We start from the raw sequence: 19,444 nt of genomic DNA on the forward strand, positions 1-19,444 counted from the left end.
ACTAATAAGGCATCAGCTGGGGTAAGCAGTAGGATTATAAGGAAAAGAACTAATCTGAAGGGCACTTCATAGAAGAAACCACTGATTGCTCATCTCTCAGGCAGGAAGAGGATAAAGAAGAAAAATCAAGTCACTGATAATGCCAAGCTGTCTGTTTACCCTGTGAAGTTGGACAGCTACTTGTCGTGACAGATATAGGGGTAACTGGAAAGGAGAAGCACTCTTTCTAGAAGAGGAGACAAACTTGTTTCTTGGGGTTGAACTTGAAGGGCTAGAGGTACGTCTGAAAGGAAATGTTCTTTAGGCTGGGGATTCCCATTTAAAGAAAAAATTACATGTGAAAAGAGAGGTAATAGGTGAACATGGGGGCTCTAAATCTGACACCCTTGAAATTCTTGGGGATGGGATGGGTTGTACTTGGTTCTCCCTTTCCTATCAGCAGTCTTGACAGACTGCAGAGAGGAATGTGGCATTGGTCTCATTTGGAACCTGAGAACAGAGCTTGAGAGGTAGGATTGGGCAGTAATCATCGTTATTTTAAAATCTCTCTGCCATTTACAAAGGCCATTATGTGCAGCAGTTTATTTAACACAATCCTGTATACTATGTGTTATTTTTTTTTACTCCTTTATAGAACTGAAGTTCAGTTAGTAAAATTAGGACTCAAACTAAGGTATGCGTGCGTGCTCAGTCACTTGAGTTGTGTCTGACTCTTTGTGCCTTATGGCTCCTCCTTTCCGTTAGGCTCCACTGGCCATGGGGATTATCCAGGCAAGGATACTGGGTTGGGTTGCCATACCCTCCTCCAGAAGATCTTCCTGACCCAGGGGTTGAACCCATGTCTCTTATTTCTCTTGCACTGGCAGGCAGGTTCTTTATCACTGGCACCACCTGTAAAGCCCAAACTAAGGTATGCGAGGTGAAAGTCGCTCAGACGTGTCCAACTCTTTGTGACCCCATGGACTATACGATCCATGAAATTCTCTAGGCCGGAGTCCTGGATTGGGTAGCGTTTCCCTTCTCCAGGGGATCTTGCCAACCCAGGGATCGAACCCAGCTCTCCCGCATTGCAGGTGGATTCTTTACCTGCTGAGCCACAAGGGAAGCCAAAGAATACTGGAGTGGGTAGCCTATCCTTCCTTTCTCCAGCGGATCTTCCTGGCCCAGGAATAGAACCAGGGTCTCCTGCATTGCAGGTGGATTCTTTACCAACTGAGCTATCACTGAAGCCCAAAGATCTAGTATGTGTGTGTTCACTCATATCTGACTCTTTGCAACCTTTGGATGCAGCCTGCCAGGCTCCTCTGAAGTATGGGATTTTTCAGGCAAGAATGCTGGAGTGGGTTGCCATTTCCTCCTGCAGGGGATCTTCCTGACTCAGGGGTCAAACCTGCATCTCCTGTGTCTCCCACATTGCAGGCAGATTCTTTACCCGCTGAGCCATAGGATACAGGCCTCAAATTCTGTTTCTCATGTCTTCATTCTCTGTCACTTAGAGACGAATTTTCCAAAGAGGGAAAAACTAGAGCAAAAGCTGTAGCCTGGGTATAGTGGTAGCTACAATTAAGAGGTAGGAGGAAGATGAGAGCCAGGGAAGACACCATGGTATTCACAGTCACTGCCCTGTCCCCTGTCCCTTGTAGGCCCTGACATTCCTCTAACCAGAGACTGTTGGATGTTCCGTTGAATTCAAGGGGGAAAAGTCCTAATCTATTCATAAATAGCTTGAAGTATTTTAAGTAAGGTTGGACAGTTTGGTTACAGCAGAGTTTGTCTGGTAACTTGGTAGTTCATGAGATTCTGGATTCATTCATTTGAGAACATTGCAATAAAAGCGTATTTACTTAGACCCATGAAGGAAGGGCTTAACAAGTTATATGAAAAAAGAGTTTCTTTGTGTGTGTGTGACATCATTAGGTTTGTTTACTTTTGGAATGACATGGTAACTTACTTATGAATGCACTAGCTGGTAGAGAGCCAAAGACGACCGGCTTCGATGAGTAGAAAAGCCTTCAATGAGTAGAAAATCAGACGTCTCTTAAGTCACTTCAGATTCCCAACTGACAATCATATTTATGGGATGAAATTGTTTAACTGGTCCTGATAGCATAGACACAAAAAGCAGTTGTCTCCTGTCAGAAGTTCTGGGTCACAGGGTCCACTTTAGAGGTGTCTTAGGCAGCTGACAGACTGCTGTCTGCTAAGGGTCCTGTAGGGCACCCTTGCAGCTGAGTGCTTGGAGCATAGTGGGCAGTCATAGTGCTTGGAGACAGTGCGTGATTGAGTGGGTAAGTGAGTGAGAGAGCGATCGTGTGAAGGACTGAAGGGATCTCTTGCCCAAGGCATGCTGAGTTGTGTAGAGCATTCTTCCCACAGCCTCCCATTATAACTTGGCTAGGTGGTTTGGTGACAAGTCTTAAGACTCAAGGTGTTGTAGCAGGGAGGGAGGAAATGGCACCATGGGAAGTTTCTGCTCTGAGCTGGTGACTCCACAGAGAGGGGACATTCCCAAAGTCAGTATGCTAGTGTGACTTGAGTCACAGTCACATGATCTCTCCTCCTAAAGAGAACAGGCTGCTGAGACGGTCTGTGGGGCAAGTGAGAGGCCCATGGAGGTAGGAGAGTTCCTGTTGGCAACCTGGATCTTTCTCAAAGAAGGCAGCTACTTTATAAGTCATCTGTAGGAGGCTCTCCACCACCCTTCCTCCTCACTGCTTGGATTCTAAATCGGGAGCCTCTCAGGCTCATCCCCGGCTTTTGCTTACCCAGCCTGGCCCTGCCCTCTGGCTGTGTGGCCCTGGTGATTATTAGCCTGGCTGGAAATTATGCCCTCTACAAGGTTAAAGCAAATTGGGAGGTTCTGGCTCTGGCTCCAGGGGGACCAGGGTCCGTCACCTGGCTCTGCCCTGTGTTTCGTGGCATGCTTTCCTGGCCACCTTTTCACCTTTACGCAGTCCTCCAAGCCCATATTTCTGCCTGGGTGAGGATTAAAGCCTGGCTTCTTCAGAGGGACTGTGGGTGCAGGAATGTCAGTACTTTAGAAGTATCTGATGCCAGTCCCTGTCTTGTGCTTTAGGAGAATTACCAATTTCATACAGATGATCTCATGTTGAGGGTGGTTGGGAGACAAGGACATGGAGATTTTTCATATTCACAAAAGGATTTACCACTTTTTTTTTTTTTTAGCATTAAACCTGCTTTTCAGAATCAGATTTAATTTCCATACTTTAAATAATGTGCAGTTATTTGCATCAGAAAAAACTTTGGAGATTTTTTAGACAAATTTCCTTGTTTCAGAAATGAACAAAACTACGGGAGGTCTAGGAATGGCGAAGTGGCACCTGTGCTTCAGATGCTCAGATTATGTGAAAGGAATTGAAGCAGACACTGTGCGAGGGGAAGTCTCAGTCCCTCCTTAAGGAGCCTTTCTTGGACCGTTTTTCAGGTAAGAGAGGGAAAAATGCATTCCTTCCCCTGGAATGCTCTGCTCACCCTCCTGGTTACCTCAGATTGGGTAATTCCTGCTCCTATTGACTTTCACCTTAGTCTTTTCAGTCTGAACACTAAATGACATGGTAACATCTTAGTATTTGGTATTCTTAAGCTGGCTTTAAATAAGTGAAAACTTTTATTACAGGTTGTGAATGACTGAATGTAACTTTACTAAGTTAGCAAAATGTCATGGAGGATCTTCAAGGATCCTGAGTTAATTGGTTGAGTAGATTGATTTATTGTTAAAATTATCCAGTCTATAATAGGTACTTGTAAAGTCTATGCATTTGTTTATCAATTACTTATTAACTGTAGAGTTATGTAATAATTTGATATAAAGTGATAAGGTATGACAGGTGTAAGACTAATGTGGGAACTCAGAGAGGAAAGATTATTTTTAGCTTTTGGATCTAAAGAATCAGGGAAGTTTTGTGAAAACCGGTTTGTCTAACACTAAATAAACTTGCTTGCACCCTAGTCAGAGGTGGTGTTGATTACAAAGGGAAATCTATTCTCCTCATTCATATATTAAAATTAGGAATTTATAGCAACACAGTGTATTTATTTTCATGGTTTCTTTGCTAATCTCTAAAGCAGTTTTCAAAGAACAGACGTTTGGTAAATAAGAGGAGTCCACTCTCTTTTATTAGATAGTCTCTCTGCAACTGGCAGCTGAGGGCAAGGGTGGACCCTGTCAGGGAGGCTGCTCTTTCGAGAAGCTTGTTTGAAGAGAGGAGTGTTAGTGAAGAGGGGACACAGGATCTAGGGAAGTCTGTTTATTTTTTGAGACCCAAGCATGATTTTGCACTGTGGGGAAAAAGTAGAGAAGGAGAAGTTAAAGACAGAAAAGAGAATAACAATTGTTGAGCAAGTCTCCTGGGGAGGAGGGTCTGCTGTATCCAAAGCACCGGTAGAGAGATTAAACTTGAACAGAAGACAAGGCCGTCGCGGATTCTAACTGTATCACCACTACACCACCGTCTATTGCTCTCCTACCTTTCGCTAGCACTCTGTTGAGCACTGTCAAGTCTCATGTGATCAGGGCGAGGGGCATGGTGTCGGGGTGAGGGTTGTGATGGGCAGAAGGGTTTGATAAGATTTTGGAGAGACGTTTTCCTTCTGTTGGGCTATGTGTTCTCTGGGCAGCAGAAATTGAGATCATCTGCCAGGAGCAGTTGGGAGAGTGGGGATAGTGGCATGCCTTTTAAAAGCTGTTGTGCTCATGGAGTGATCTGGAGACACATGGGAGGATAACTGAACAGTGCTGAAGACCCAACTAATATTGGAAGCAGCAGCTTCCTGGAGGGAGCAGCCCTCATGACTAATGATTGCTTTAGCAGTGCCCACTCAACAGCTTGGGGGTTAAAGCAGAGTATATTCATACTCAGATAGGAGCTGTGTTCTGTGGGCAAATGGAAGACTTGGAGTAGGAGGAATCTGGGATATTAGTAGCAGAGTGGTCATCTAGTTGACTAGAGAAAGAAGTGAATTGAGGAGAGGACTGATAGGCAGCAAAGTGATGAGGGAGGTGGTATCGAGAGGCTGGAAGCCTCAGTGAAGTTGAAGAAGCAGCTGTAGATGAGATGAGGAGAGGTCCTATATATAGGAGGATATAGGAGATCGTGAGCAGGCAGCAGGTCTGACTTGAAGTGGAAAGGCAGACTGATCAAGGAGGCAAAGTCCTTGAAGAGCGAGAGGTTAGTTAGTAACTTAACAGCAATGAGGAGGAGGCGCATAGTTGTTTGGTATAGACCTCGGCCAAGGGAGGGTTTTGTTTTGTTTTGTTTTGTTTTAAGGTTATAGGAATAAAACAACACTGAGATAGACCATCTGTTTCTCCTTTGGATACCACTGGGTACTGAAGGATGATTTTTATGGCAGAATCTTCATTGTCCAGAAACCAAGTTCCTTAAGGAGTGTCAGGTTTCAACTAGGGAAAAGATGTCCAGAAGCATCTTTTAGTCCTGCCTTCTGCACAGCTGGCTGAATACCATAGAGTTTTAGCACTGGGGAGGCAGGTTGCTGCTGCTGCTAAGTCGCTTCAGTTGTGTCCAACTCTGTGCAACCCCATAGACGGCAGCCCACCAGGCTCCCCTGTCCCTGGGATTCTCCAGGCAAGAACACTGGAGTGGGTTGCCATCTCCTTCTCCAATGCATGAAAGTGAAAAGTGAAAGTGAAGTCACTCAGTCGTGTCTGACTCTTCACGACCCCATGGACTACAGCCCACCAGGCTACTCTTTCCATGGGATTTTCCAGGCAAGAGTACTGGAGTGGGTTGCCATTGGGTAGTTCTGGCCAAATGGGACAGCCTCCACAGAGTACTGGGTCTGTAGGCAGAGTTTGCAGCAACAAGGACTAAGTACTCTTGCAGGGAAAATCCCATCTGGCCACTAGGGTTTTTTAACTGTTCGGGATCAGAGTGGGGCCAATGCTTATCTTCTGTGAAAGGCTGAGGGGAAACTTTAACGATTTCTTGGTTGAAATACTAAGAGTTATTGGACTCTTGAGCCTTCTATTCCTGTGGGGTTTGGAATGTACTTTTTTCCCTCTGCAGTGACAGCAAATAATGCCCTAAAGCCCACAGTTTGAAAGGGTCTGGAAATACTCAGATTATTGTTTATAAAGATGTTTTTGGATTTTCAGTGGCTCAGGATTTCTTTGACATTGTTAGTACATTACTCAAACATTTAGGAAAGAAGCCTCCTAGTAGATGCAAACAAGCAAGCAACTAAAATTTTCACATTTCTTTTGCTTTTTTCTTGATTAATTTATACCACCACCGTGGCTGTAAAACCAGATATGAACAGCTCAGAAAATGATTGCTTACTCAGCCATTTCACCACAGAAACCTACTAAGCACAACTCTGTGGTCCCCAGCAGAAGAGGCTGTGTGGCTCAGAGCTTCAAGTGCATTGCACCCATGACAGTACTTTCTAAATTGTTCATAATTGCTTTTGCCACATAAAGATGAGAAACTACTGTGTGACATAGCCAACATAAACAAAGATAGAAGACAGTCAACAGGCTGGGAGAAATTTTGGGGATGTAGGTGATAGTGGATTAATTTCTATAATATATAAAGGATTTCTAAAAATCAATAACGATAAGACAACAGACTCTATAGAAAATGGGCAAAGAATACAAGTAGACAAGTCACAGCAGGGCAAACTAAGTTTCGTTTAAAGAAGTGCTTAGTCTTGAGCACAGTGTTCTCTGGATGAGAATGTTCCTTGCATTGGTAAATATCCATGAGTAGGACTGTGAAATGCTGTGTGGCTATGAAAACATAACAATAGCTTCTGTATCAGTGAAAAAAGCAAGGATACCCCACAGAATTGTGAAAAGAGGGGTCAGTGAAAGTACAGGTCCTGAGTTTTCTGGGGACAGTTGCAACTTTGTTTTCATTTTAAATTTGTCATAAAATGTGACTTTTATACCTGTGTAAGGCTTGAATGTAAATAAATTCATATCCACCCCCCTAAAAAAGAAAAAAGCAAGTACAGAGCAATATGACCAGAATGTTCCTATTTATGTATTTATTTTTTAAAAGACCTACTTACTTACCTTGCTTTGGGGCTGTGGTGGGTCTGTTTGCTGCACACAGGCTTTCTCTGGTTGCAGCGAGCAGGGCCACCCTTCATTGCAGTGCATGGACTTCTCATGGTGGTGGCTTCTCTTGTGCCACACGGGCTCTAGGCGTGCGGGCTTAGTAGTTGTAGTGTACAGGCTCAACAGCTGTAGCTCTTAGGCTTAGTTGCTCCACAGTATGTGGGATCATCCCGAACCAGGGTTTGAACCAGTATCCCTTGCATTGCAAAGTGGATTCTTAACCACGGGGCTGCCAGGGAAGACCCCTACTTATTTATTATTTTTAATGTTCTCACTTATTTGATTTGGACTGTATTCATGTTGTCTTAAATTTTATTAGAGGATTCCTTTAGGTTAAACAATATTTAAGGCTGTGGTTTTTTTCTAATGTATTTATTTATTTTTGGCTTTGCTGAATCTTCATGGCTACACATGGGCTATTCTTTGTTGAGGGATATGGGCTTCTCATCGCGATGGCTTCTCTTGTTGTTGTTCAGTTGCTCAGTTGTGTCCGACTCTATGTGACCCCATGGACTGCAGCAGGCCAGGCTTTCCTGTCCTTCACCATCTCCTGGAGCTTGTTCAAACTCATGTCCATTGAGTTGGTAATGCCATCAAACCATCTCATCCTCTGTCATCCCCTTCTCCTGTCCTCCAATCTTTCCCAGCATCAAGGTCTTTTCTAATGAGTCGGCTCTTTGTATCAGGTGGCCAAAGTACTGGAGCTTCAGTTTCAGCATTAGTCCTTCCAGTGAATATTCAGGGTTGATTTCCTTTCAGTTCAGTTCAGTTCAGTCTCTCAGTCATGTCCGACTCTTTGCAACCCCATGAATCACAGCACACCAGGCCTCCCTGTCCATCACCAACTCCTAGAGTTTACTCAAACTCACGTCCATCGAGTCAGTGATGCCAACCACCCATCTCATCCTCTGTCGTCCCCTTCTCCTCCTGCCCCCAATCCCTCCCAACATCAGAGTCTTTTCCAATGAGTCAACTCTTCGCATCAGGTGGCCAAAGTATTGGAGTTTCAGCTTTAGCATCAGTTCTTCCAATGGACGCCCAGGACTGATCTCCTTTAGAATGGACTGGTTGGATCTCCTTGCAGTTCAAGGGACTTTCAAGAGTCTTCTCCAACACCACAGTTCAAAAGCATCAGTTCCTTGGCACTCAGCTTTCTTTATGGTCCAGCTGTCACATCCATACATGACTACTGGAAAAACCATAGCTGTCACTAGATGGACCTTTGTTGGCAAAGTAATGTCTCTGCGTTTTAATATGCAGTCTAGGTTTGTCATAGCTTTTCTTCCAAGGAGCAAGCGTCTTTTTAATTTCATGGCTGCAGTCACCATCTGCAGTGATTTCGGAGCCCATGGCGGGTTGAAAAAAGCATTAGTTGCTGGGAATTTGCAGAAATTGTGGGAGGGTATTGGATAGGGGGGTCCAGGCAGCTTTTATAAGGACATGGACAGGGTGGTTGCAGCTGACATATGATTGCTGTAGTGCTGTGTAACTTGTAGAATGTTTGACAGTGATCCACCCGCCCCCGACACCCCCCAAAATCTTTTCTCTGGAGGTCTATTGGTTGCATGCTCCAGAAACTATCTTGATACTCCCCTTCCTGCCCAGCGGAAGCCATTTTCAATTCAGATTCCAAAAGGGAAGCAAAACTTCCCAACAAAGGGCTTGTCATTCCCTTTCTTTCATGTAATTTACACAGACCCTGAGGACAGTTAACAAAGCCAAAGAGAGCTGTGGCCTTCGCAGCCTTGCCAGCACTGAGTAGGGAGTGAAGGGAGGAGAAGGAGAAGTCTTTCACGAGGTGTGAGACTTGAAGACTTCTCTGAGCAAGTACATCAACGAATATTAAGACTCCATTGAGTGCCCTAAAGATGCCAAGGTCTCCATGTAGCTGGATTGGGAACAGGGCAGATCCAGTCAGTGCCACACTAAATAAGCACTCTTGCTCATTCCTCAGGAAGAAAGACCCAGTTGATGGAAGAACCTGCTGTTTCTTCTTAACATCTGCTTAATTAGAAACTTTGAGGACAGTAGAGATCATGGGCTTTGACTGCCCAGCGTCATTCTCCCTTCTTAGATAAGAGCACCTCGATTTTCCTTTGAGGGATCACCTCCTTCCTATTCTCAGATCAGTTATGGTGGAGTTGAGTCCATTCTTTGGCTCTAGGTGGAGGACACCTGACTGTGCCAGTCAGAGAAGGGTATGGTCTCAAATTCAGGCCAGCTGGGACTCTGGATTTTCATTGAAACTGTTAAATGAATTCTCATTTATTTTCCAACTGGGTTGCTAAGCCTCTAGAATGTATGTAATCCTGAGGTTGTTGGTGACCATCTTGGTACCTCAGGGGGAATTCTGAAGACAACACAAGTGAAAGCTGAGCTGCAAGATCTAGGAATGGAGACTGATGACATTTTTCGAGCATCAGAGATCTAAACATGCCTGAAGCTAGTCTAAGTCTGGATATCTCATTTACATGGGTCTAGGCTTCCCCCCACCCCCTTTTTTCCATTTTGAAAGTTTGATTTGGATTTTTGACACCTGCAGCCGATTGAGTCTTAATTCATGTCATGAATTATGTGTAGTTCTCATTGTAAAGTGTGGTTTGGCTTTTCGTAACATGACCTTTTGTCTTACAGTGCTGAATTTTTAGTTTGCTACGTGAATCAAGTGAGACCATAAGGAAACTAGCATTATCTTCTCTATATGGAAAAAAACGGGAAGGAAGGAGGGAATGGGAAGGAAGATGGGATGCTGAATTTAAAGAACCCTGAAGTCCCTAGGTACCTAGGAACCCTCAGACCCTATCCGATCTTTCTGTTCTAAGTGCCCCAGCTGTTCTGTGCTCTTCCCATGTAATACATCGTCATAGTTAGTAATGATATGCTCATGCAGTATTTTGATTAATGTCTCTGTCTCCCTCATGGACCTGGCAGTTCTATGAGGGCAATGATGTTGCTAAATGTTATATCCCCAACAACTAGTCCAGCATGTGGCATTCAGCAAATGTTTATGGAATGAATTGACATGAATAGTTATACAGATTGGACTGATCCTCGATTATTGGGGTTAGGATTGTGGCAGAATTGGCAAAAGCAGGGAAAGTGGTTCCCATCCCCTTTGTATTTCCTACACTACCCACACCACCAACACACAGAGAATGTTTGTCTTAAATGAGATAGTTAATATCAATTTGATTGGGAAATCGTTTATCAAACCTTCAGTGCTTATGTTGTTATTAGAGCATTTTATTGAGGAATTAGTGTGGTGGTTGACTTAATCTGTGGAAAGCCTTGCAGAGGAGTGGGTCAGATCTGTGTGATTAACAAGCAGTCTTGCTTGCTCCTTTGTCTTTATGAAATCATCTGTTTAACTGGGATAGTCCACCCTCACTCAGGCTTGCCCAGAAATGTGTTGGAGACTGTAAGAAGGCCCAGGCAGTCAATGAGGGAGAGGTTGGGGATGTTGGAGACTTGACTGTCTTAACCAGAAACAAAAGCAGTAAAAGGTGGCCGTGGGAGGAGAGGACGGGTATCCTGAAGCTCACTCCTTCCCCGCTCCCCTCTGGACCGGGCCCACCCCCTCTTCGCCACACAAAGCCTCCCCCTCCCAGCCGAGGCTGTGGTTCCCTTCCCCCAGCCTGCTTTCCCTGAGATGAGGCGAGTGTTTCCCAAGGCCCATGTGACTTACACTGGCAAGTGACGACTACAGACGGTTTACCAGTCAGTAAAACTGCCAAAGGCTTTTGTGCTGTAATAATCCTTTTCCTGTTTAAAACTCGGGGGATTTTCTACTGTTGCCAGTACTTTTTCAAGTCAGCAATTACAGTGTGGATTATGTAATGGCTAGGTATTAAAAATAGAAAAGACCAGAGTTTGCATCTATTTTAACCAAATGAAAACAGAGCAGAGGGAGGGGAAAGGAGCAGAGGGAGAGACCAGAGGAGGAGGGGGACAGAATTACAGAGGAGAAGCAAGTGAGATCGCATCACGTGACCAGACAGCCCAGCCCACAGTCCACTCTGCCCTTCTGTCCCGCACTTCTATTCTAGGCCTTCTCCAGGGAGCAGACCCTGCAGAGAATTCTGAGGACTCAAGACCTTCCTGGGTATTCATCAGCTGAGCCTTGGGGTGTTTGCCTGCCTCTGACAAGGAAAGTGACCAAGATTGGGAGGGATTGAATTTGGTGTTCTCTTCCAACCGTGCCCCCTTCTCTCCCTACCCACTCACCCCCCACCCCCAAGTCCAGGACTCCTGTGTCTTGATTTCCAAGGTCTTAGAGCTCTGCTTGTTTCTCTTGTTGCAGTGTTAGCATCACGGGATGGTTTATGGAGGAGTCTTTAGCATCCCAGGTCTCTTATCAGTCCTTTGCCAAAGCCACCCCAAATAAATATATGATGTAATTGAAGCCCCTGTATTCACTATGAAAAATGGCTTCAGACCCTCCAGCCCTCCTGCTTCGCCACCCCAACTCCTCTTCCCACACTGGATTGCTACCTCTAAATCCCTCAGGTGGTGCTTAGGAATTCAGAGGCTACCACTGATTTGTTCTTATGTGACTTCTCCTTGCTAATCCCCTACCCCTACCCTGAATCAGGAAATCTTTTTGTTTTCCAAGAGACCTACTGAATTACTTTTAAGTACCTCTAATGGTGAAATTTTAGGTGCCAGGTGGGTCTGGAGCAAGGAGGATATTTTTGGAAGGAGGACTACTAAGAGTCTGACAGATCACATCAAAATACACCAGGCTTTCTACTATGTCACCATTTATACAGAGGAACCCACAGAGGGAGGTTTTGAGTTAATCACTTATACATAGTCTTTGAGCCTACGTAGAGCCTATCCTGAAAGTATCCTACCTCGTAGGTCTTGGGTGGCAGGAAGTGATGGGTACTTTGAAGAAGCAGCTCACTGTTTCCAAAGAGTGAACCCAGATGTGTTTGGTGGGGCTAGGGAGAGAGACCTAAAAGTCTGGATTGTCAATAGAATCAGTTGCAGGCATTATTAGAAAGTTACTTCCTCGTCATTACTTCTGTCCACTCTTGCACCTGCCCCATCACATTTCATTCTCAGAGCCTTCATCTGCACTGGGGGTGGAAGAGAGTGTCAGCAACTCACAATAACACTGGTCCCAGCTCCATCCAACTCCACCCAGCCCTGCCCAAAGTAGAGGGAGTGCAGGGAAAGGAAGAGGGATCTAATTTGTGAATTTTAGGCATCATTTCACTAGATAGGAAGGGGAACCTGGGGACCTTCCTTAGGGCCTTTCAAATCATAATACCAACCTGCACTGGAAATGTCCATGGGGTGGCACGTCTCTTGTTGGTTTTTAGGTCTTTGATTCTGGATTCCTGTTCACATTCTCACCAGAGGCTGACTTTGGTAAAGACTGCCAAATATGATGTGGTCCAGATTTTAATTCTTCCAACCCACTGTGTCCAGTAATGCACTTGAACATGCCTGATCAAGTTCCTGGCCTTGGGTGTGGTGAGGGTCAGTGCTGCATCAGTCGTCTGTTATCTGGACAGGCTGGTCACTCCAGACCAGGCAGTCAGCAGAAGCTGGAGGTCACAGTGAGTATCTGCCTTCCACATCCCATCCCACTCCTGAGATTTTAGCAAGGTAAGGAGTCCACTGACGCACATGCCTTAGGGGCTGCCAGGGGCTCGAGTCAGCCCAGGACTAAATCATTAGCAGGGTTCACAAAGGAGCCCTTTCTGCCTAAACTCAACTCTGTGCTGTGGCCTTCTTCCCGTTCCCACCCACATGGATAAGACCATAAGGATACATGGTAACTTGGCCACAGCACCTGCCCCATCACACTTCATTCTTAGAGCCTTCATCTTCACTGGGGGTGGAAGAGAGTGTCAGCAACAGAATAACTGGTACCAGCTAGTTGGGTATACTGGTCATTCCTATCCTTTTTCTGAAAGGGGTCACCTTTCTTCTCATTAAAATATGCAAGGTATTTTCACCCCTCCACACACAAACACACACAGACACGTGTGCGCACACAGAGGGGGTGTTTCTGGTGTCTGTTGCTTAAGATAGTACTAGTAGTCATAAGCTGGTATGGACTGGGTAACACTTCAGTTCAATTCAGTCACTCAGTCATGTCCGACTCTTTGTGACCCCATGGACTGCAGCACGCCAGGCTTCCCTGTCCATCACCAACTCCTGGAGCTTGCTCAAACTCACGTCCATTGAGTTGGTGATGCCATCCGACGATCTCATCCTCTGTTGTCCCCTTCTCCTGCCTTCTTCAGTCTTTCCCAGCATCAGGGTCTTTTCCAGTGAATCAGTTCTTTGTATCAGGTGGTCAAAGTATTGGAGCTTCAGCTTCAGCATTAGTCCTTCCAATAAATATTCAGGACTGATTTCCTTTAGGATTGACTGGTTTGATCTCCTTGCTATCCAAGTGACTCTCAAGAGTCTTCTCCAACACCACAGTTCAGAAGCATCAATTCTTTAATGCTCAGCTTTCTTTATGGTCCAACTCTCATATCCATGCATGACTACTGGAGAAACCATAGTTTTTGATTATATGTACCTTTGTTGGCAAAGTAATGTCTCTACTTTTTAATATGCCGCCTAGGTTTGTCATAGCTTTTCTTCCAAGGAGCAAGTGTCTTTTATGGCTGCAGTCACAAGGCAGGGGGAGCGTTTAAATAGATTTAATCTTTATTTATCTGGCTGCATTGACAAATTTGAGACACAGTAGTGCTTCTGTTGGAGAAGGCAATGGCACCCCACTCCAGTACTCTTGCCTGGAAAATCCCATGGACGGAGGAGCCTGGTAGGCTGCAGTCCATGGGGTCGCTAGGAGTCGGACACGACTGAGCGACTTCACTTACACTTTTCACTTTCATGCATTGGAGAAGGAAATGGCAACCCACTCCAGTGTTCTTGCCTGGAGAATCCCAGGGATGGGGGAGCCTGGTGGGCTGCCGTCTATGGGGTTGCACAGAGTCGGACACAACTGAAGCGACTTAGCAGCAGCAGCAGTGCTTCTGTAACATGGGACATTCATACGGGCCACAGAGCAAGGTGTAAATGGTAGATCTCTTGCAGTAACTCCATGACCGGGGTCAGAGCTCAACAACTATCTCCCTTTGCCGCACATAGTACCACACCCCTCAGACCTCTTCTTGGTCTGATTCTGACGTCAGATTCAGAAATAAGTTTGGGAAATGAGCCAAGACAGGCTGAGGGTTGGGCCTCAGGACTCCACCTATTTGTCACATCTCCTCTGGCTGAGAGTACCAGGAGGCAGGAGTGAGGAGAGGTGGTGAAGCACCTGATATGACTGCAGCCACACCTGAGCTCCTCTGTCACCCAGCAGAGCATGGGGGTGGGGGGAGGGAGAAAGAAGGGGAGGAAGGAGAGAGGGAGGAGGGACAGGAGGGAAGGGGACAGGGTGAGGGGCTTGGAGCCAGGGCCTTGGAGCTGGGCAGGGCCAGATTGACAGGGATGTCTCTGTTTCCACCAGGAACTGAGACTCCGTTTCCTTCTGGGACTGAGATTCAGCTGCTGGGGGTGCTAGTCTTGGGAAAGTCAGCAGGGGGTGTGCTGGCAGCCAGCTTTGGCCTTGGGATAATCTGAGTCCAGGCTGACCAGGGTTGCTAAACACAGAGCCGTGCCAGCCCCTCCTCAGTACCCTCTTTCCTTCCAACCAGACAGACAGGCCTAGGCTCCAAAAACAGTTTTGTCACAAAAGGAAAGATGAACAACTCACTAGCACTTCCTGCCCTGAGGGGTTTGCATTTTAATTTTTTTTTTTTTTGGTAAAGTTTTTATTTAATTATCTGGCTGCACTGGGTCTTAGTTGTGGCATGTGGGATCAAGTTCCCTGACCAGGGATCAAACCCAGGGCCCCTGCATTGGGAGCATGGAGTCTCAGCTACTGGACCACCAGGGAAGTCCCAGGGGTTTGCATTTTAAAAGGACACTTTGAGAGTATTATTACTATTAGTATCACTAAAAATGTTAACTTCTCCTCTAGTTAGTTTTGGTCATTAAAAATTTTTTATAAAAAGTAAAAAAAAAAACCCTTAAAATTATTAGCATAAAATTTACAGTTTTTTTTCCATATATACTGTATTTAATCTTCCTTTCTTCATTCCCAGAATTTTTTTTTTTTTTTTTTTTGGCCACGATGTGCCCTGTATGGGATCTTAGTTTCCTACCCAGGGATGGATCTCACACCCCCTGCAGTGGAAGCATGAAATCATAACCACTGGACTGCCAGGGAAGTCCCTCAGGCCTTTTGTATATGATTAGTTTTGTTAGAGGGCCATTTTCTAATAACCAGCTTTTGTGTTATCTCTTATTTTTTTGTCTTCTACTTCACTGTTTTCCTTTTGAATCAGTTTTAAACTAGTTTTGTAGTTGAAAAATAATACAAAGGATCATTTTCATCTTATTAAAAAGACCAGCTACCCAAAAGAATGGACAAAAGATTTAAAAAAGAGAATTTTATGTGACTTAAAAGACCCTACTTACAGGTAAAATAATGGATCTTAATGGTGGGCCTCTGGGCTTGAGTGGGGATGGGAGGCATCTTAGAGTCTGTGCCCCGTGGAGGGAAACCTGGGTTGCACCCTGGAGGCTGCTGCCCCCACCTGTGATTTAGTTACTGCTGTTAGTCAAGGCACAGACCTCTGCTTCTTCCCTGGTAAATCGTGACTAATAAAAAATGGCCCCACCTGTCTTAATCATTCGCTACATCAATTCAGTTTCTGAGTGTGAGGGAGATAAAGCACCTGAACTTGCCCTTTTCGCTCTGCTCCCGTCTGTCTGCTACCGCAGGCAGCAGGGAGGGGCGAACTCTGCCTCGCCTGGAGGACTGCCTCACCAAGCTCTGGTGTGTAGCCTTAAAGGAACATTATATTGAAGGGAAGGAAAGTATCTTATTCTCCCTTTAGCTTTTGCCTGCTCCCTTATCTCTTCTTCAGCTAGGTTTTGTTATTGACTTTATTTTTAGGTGTTTTATAATTCTTTTTCTGTGGAGAAGTGAGTGGGAGGGGTAGGTGTGCTGGAAACAAGTCCAAAGAACTGGGAGTCAGGAACTAGGTGGTCTGTATCTACAGTTCTCAAATGTTTTGGTCTTGGGACCCTTTTTATGCTCTTTAAAATTATTGAGGACTTTAAATACTTTTGTTTATGTGGATTGTAGCTATAGATATTTACCATAGTACAAATATGAAAAAAATTTCTAAAAACAGAGGCTTTAAAATTAGTTGTTTATTATTTTAAAATAACAGTAACAAATCTTTTACATGTTAGCATACTTCTTATAAAAAGAACAGTTGTATTGTTTTATAGTTTTGCAAATATCTCTTTTTTTCCCCCCCCAGGCTGCTCCATGTAGCATGTGGGATCTTAGTTTCTAGACCAGGGATCGAACCCACACCCCCTTCATTGGAAGCATGGATCACTGGACCATCAAGGAAGTCCCAGCAAATCTGTTTAACGAATAGCCTAATAGAAGACAGCTGGATTCTCATGCCTGCTTTTGTATTCAGTGATATGTTGCTTTCCTTGAAGTAGATGAATGAAACTGAACTTCATACAGATTTGTATTTGGAAAAAGTAAAAGTATTTTAAGAGCCTTTTCAGATAATTGTGGATATCTTTTTATTCAAAGTCATAATATTTTGATAAAACATTTATTTACACAGCAGTAAAAATTATATATTACACATCGTGTGTGTGTGGGCTCAGTCACTAACTCATGTCCGACTCTTTTGTGGACCCCTGGACTGTAGTCTGCCAGGTTCCTCTGCCCATGTAATTTTCCAGGCAAGAATACTGGAGTGGGTTGCCATTTCCTACTCCTTGGATATCTTTTTTGATATGTCACCAGAATTGGACAGGTGGCATATTCTGAAAGGTTAGTTGCAGTGTGAGATCTGAAGCCATATCAGTGAATTTCTCATACTCAGTTATGTTAGGGCTTCCTTGTGGCTCTGCTGTTGCTGCTGCGAAGTCGCTTCAGTCGTGTCCCGCTCTGCGACCCCATAGATGGCAGCCCACCAGGCTCCCCCATCCCTGGGATTCTCCAGGCAAGAACACTGGAGTGGGTTGCCACTTCCTTCTCCAATGCATGAAAGTGAAAAGTGAAAGGGAAGTCGCTCAGTCGTGTCCGACTCTTCGCAACCCCATGGACTGCAGCCCACCAGGCTCCTCCATCCATGGGATTTTCCAGGCAAGAGTACTGGAGTGGGGTGCCATTGCCTTCTCCGGCTCATCAGTAAAGAATCCGCCTGCAGTGCAGGAGACCTGAGTTCGATCCCTGGGTCAGGAGGATGCCCTGGAGAAGGAAATGACAATCCACTCCAGTGTTTTTGCCTGGAAAATCTCATGGACAGAGGAGCCTGGCAGGCTATAGTTCATAGGGTTGCAAAGAGTCAGACACTTCTTTGTGGCTAAAAAGCAGCTATGTTAAAGTCTGTTGGTCTGTCTTGTTCGTTGAATGGGTCTTTTATTCATGCCTGATTTTCTAACATGGTGCATTGGTGGTCATTGGAAAATAATGGCTCAGTGATTTATGCAAATCCTCCAAATGTAGACACATTTCAGTTCGTAATACCACATTTGTTATTATTACCACTAATTTCATCACCAAGTCTAGATATTGGGAAGCTCTCAAGCTCATTTTGTCAACAGTTTTCACTTGACAGCTCGAATTTTATCGGCAAAAAATACTAGCAGTTTCTTGATTTGACAAGCTCACTTCATTTGTTTTTGAGAACACGTCTTCTAGTATCTGTCAGAATTATCAAAGTTTGTCAATTGTTCTTTCTAATAAAAATGATGTTCCCCCCAAAAGCAGGTAGTTTAGCTCTCCATGCAAACAATGACATAAACGCATTCAGTACTTCAGCACAAGTGATTTGTGCATAGACTCATAACAAGATGGATACTCAAGGGTCATGTTTTAATAAGATTAATAATTATTGCTCCATTGTAGACATTCTTAGGTGAAGTTGACCTTTTTATTAAAACATAAGTGCTTGGGAATGAAGAATATGACTTTGTTGATTTGCATTAGGGCTGCAGCAGTTTTATCTCCTGTTGCTTTTGTGTTAATACAAATGTCAACAAAGTGAACACTGCAAAAAAATCCTGGTAGTAGTTAAAAAAAAAGTCTTGATATTATTATGGACTCCCCCCCACCCCCAAGCCACCGCCCCCAGGGGTCCAGAGATCATAATACAGTAGCCATTGATCTATGCGATCTCGGGCAGTGATGACTTGTGGGTTCCAACACCTCAGTCAGCCTTCCTGGGTCTCAAGTTTCTTCAGCTGCATGAGGGGCCTGGTTGGGTTCTTAGTCTCTCCATACTGTTGAACCCTATTTGCTAGTCCTTGGAGCCACTTCTCCCCCAACAGCTGTGCTACAACTCTCTTCTCTCTCCCTCTCATGTCTGATTTTCTCTCCATAGCTCCCCTCAGCGCACCTCTTATAGGTGGGTGTCCTTGTTTCGTGTGCTCCTTCACTCCCTGGGTGATCTTATCCCTTCCCTGGTCTTTAACCATCATCTGCAGGCTGACAGCTTCCAAATCTCTATCGTTAGCCCAGCTGTCTGTCCTGGGCTCCAGTTCTATGTTTCCAGCTTCCCTGTGTACCTCTTCACCAGTATGCTTATAGGCATGTCACAGGCAGATTTCATCATTCTCCTCCACATATTGCCTTCTCTTCCAGAATAGCCAGTCTTGGTTAATCCGTCATCCACCTAACCACTTAAACCAGAAGCCCAGGAGCTCTTCCCGCCTTATCCAGTTCCCTTACTTCTATCATCTAATCACCTAGGCCTATTGGTTCTGCTCCCTAAATATTTCTCCAGGCACTCCCTGCTCCCCAGTTCTTCCACTACTGCCTTGGACAGGCCCTCATCATTTCTTAAACTATAGCAAGAACCCTCTCCCTGGTCCCCTGTCCTCCCTTTCAAACCCATACTCTAGCTTAGGCTGGAAACCATAAAAGTTTTTGTTTTCCCATTAAATTCATATTGTGTACTTACATGTCAGGGATTGTGCTGGATCCTGGGGCTACAACGTAGAAAAGAAACACAGAAGGCACAATCTGTTGCCTTCAGCACTCACAGTGTATGAGGGGAGAGAAAAAAATAGAGGACACAGAAAGCATGACACAGTGTTTAGAGATTGGGGGTGTGCTTGGGAACAGCTGGCAGCTTTCATTGAGGGTTCAGTTCAGTCGCTCAGTCGTGTCTGACTCTTTGCAACCCCATGAATCAGCACGCCACGCCTCCCTGTCCATCACCAACTCCGGAGTTCACTCAAACTCATGTCCATTGAGTTAGTGATGCCATCCAGCCATCTCAT

At 44.9% G+C, this 19,444-nt stretch overlaps 1 long non-coding RNA gene across 1 annotated transcript in view; it reads left to right on the forward strand.

Annotated features, from left to right (window-relative positions):
* LOC138080250 (uncharacterized) overlaps window positions 1-16,688 on the forward strand; it is a 59,018-nt gene extending 42,330 nt beyond the window's left edge. The window contains exons 4-6 of the long non-coding RNA XR_011144944.1: window positions 3,298-3,445; window positions 11,149-12,669; window positions 16,453-16,688. This is a non-coding gene — a long non-coding RNA (uncharacterized lncRNA). The remainder of the gene's footprint in view (window positions 1-3,297; window positions 3,446-11,148; window positions 12,670-16,452) is intronic.
* The last annotated feature ends 2,756 nt before the right edge of the window (window positions 16,689-19,444 follow it).

This window comes from Capricornis sumatraensis, chromosome 1 (genome assembly GCF_032405125.1).
Source record: "Capricornis sumatraensis isolate serow.1 chromosome 1, serow.2, whole genome shotgun sequence".
Taxonomy (NCBI): domain Eukaryota; kingdom Metazoa; phylum Chordata; class Mammalia; order Artiodactyla; family Bovidae; genus Capricornis; species Capricornis sumatraensis.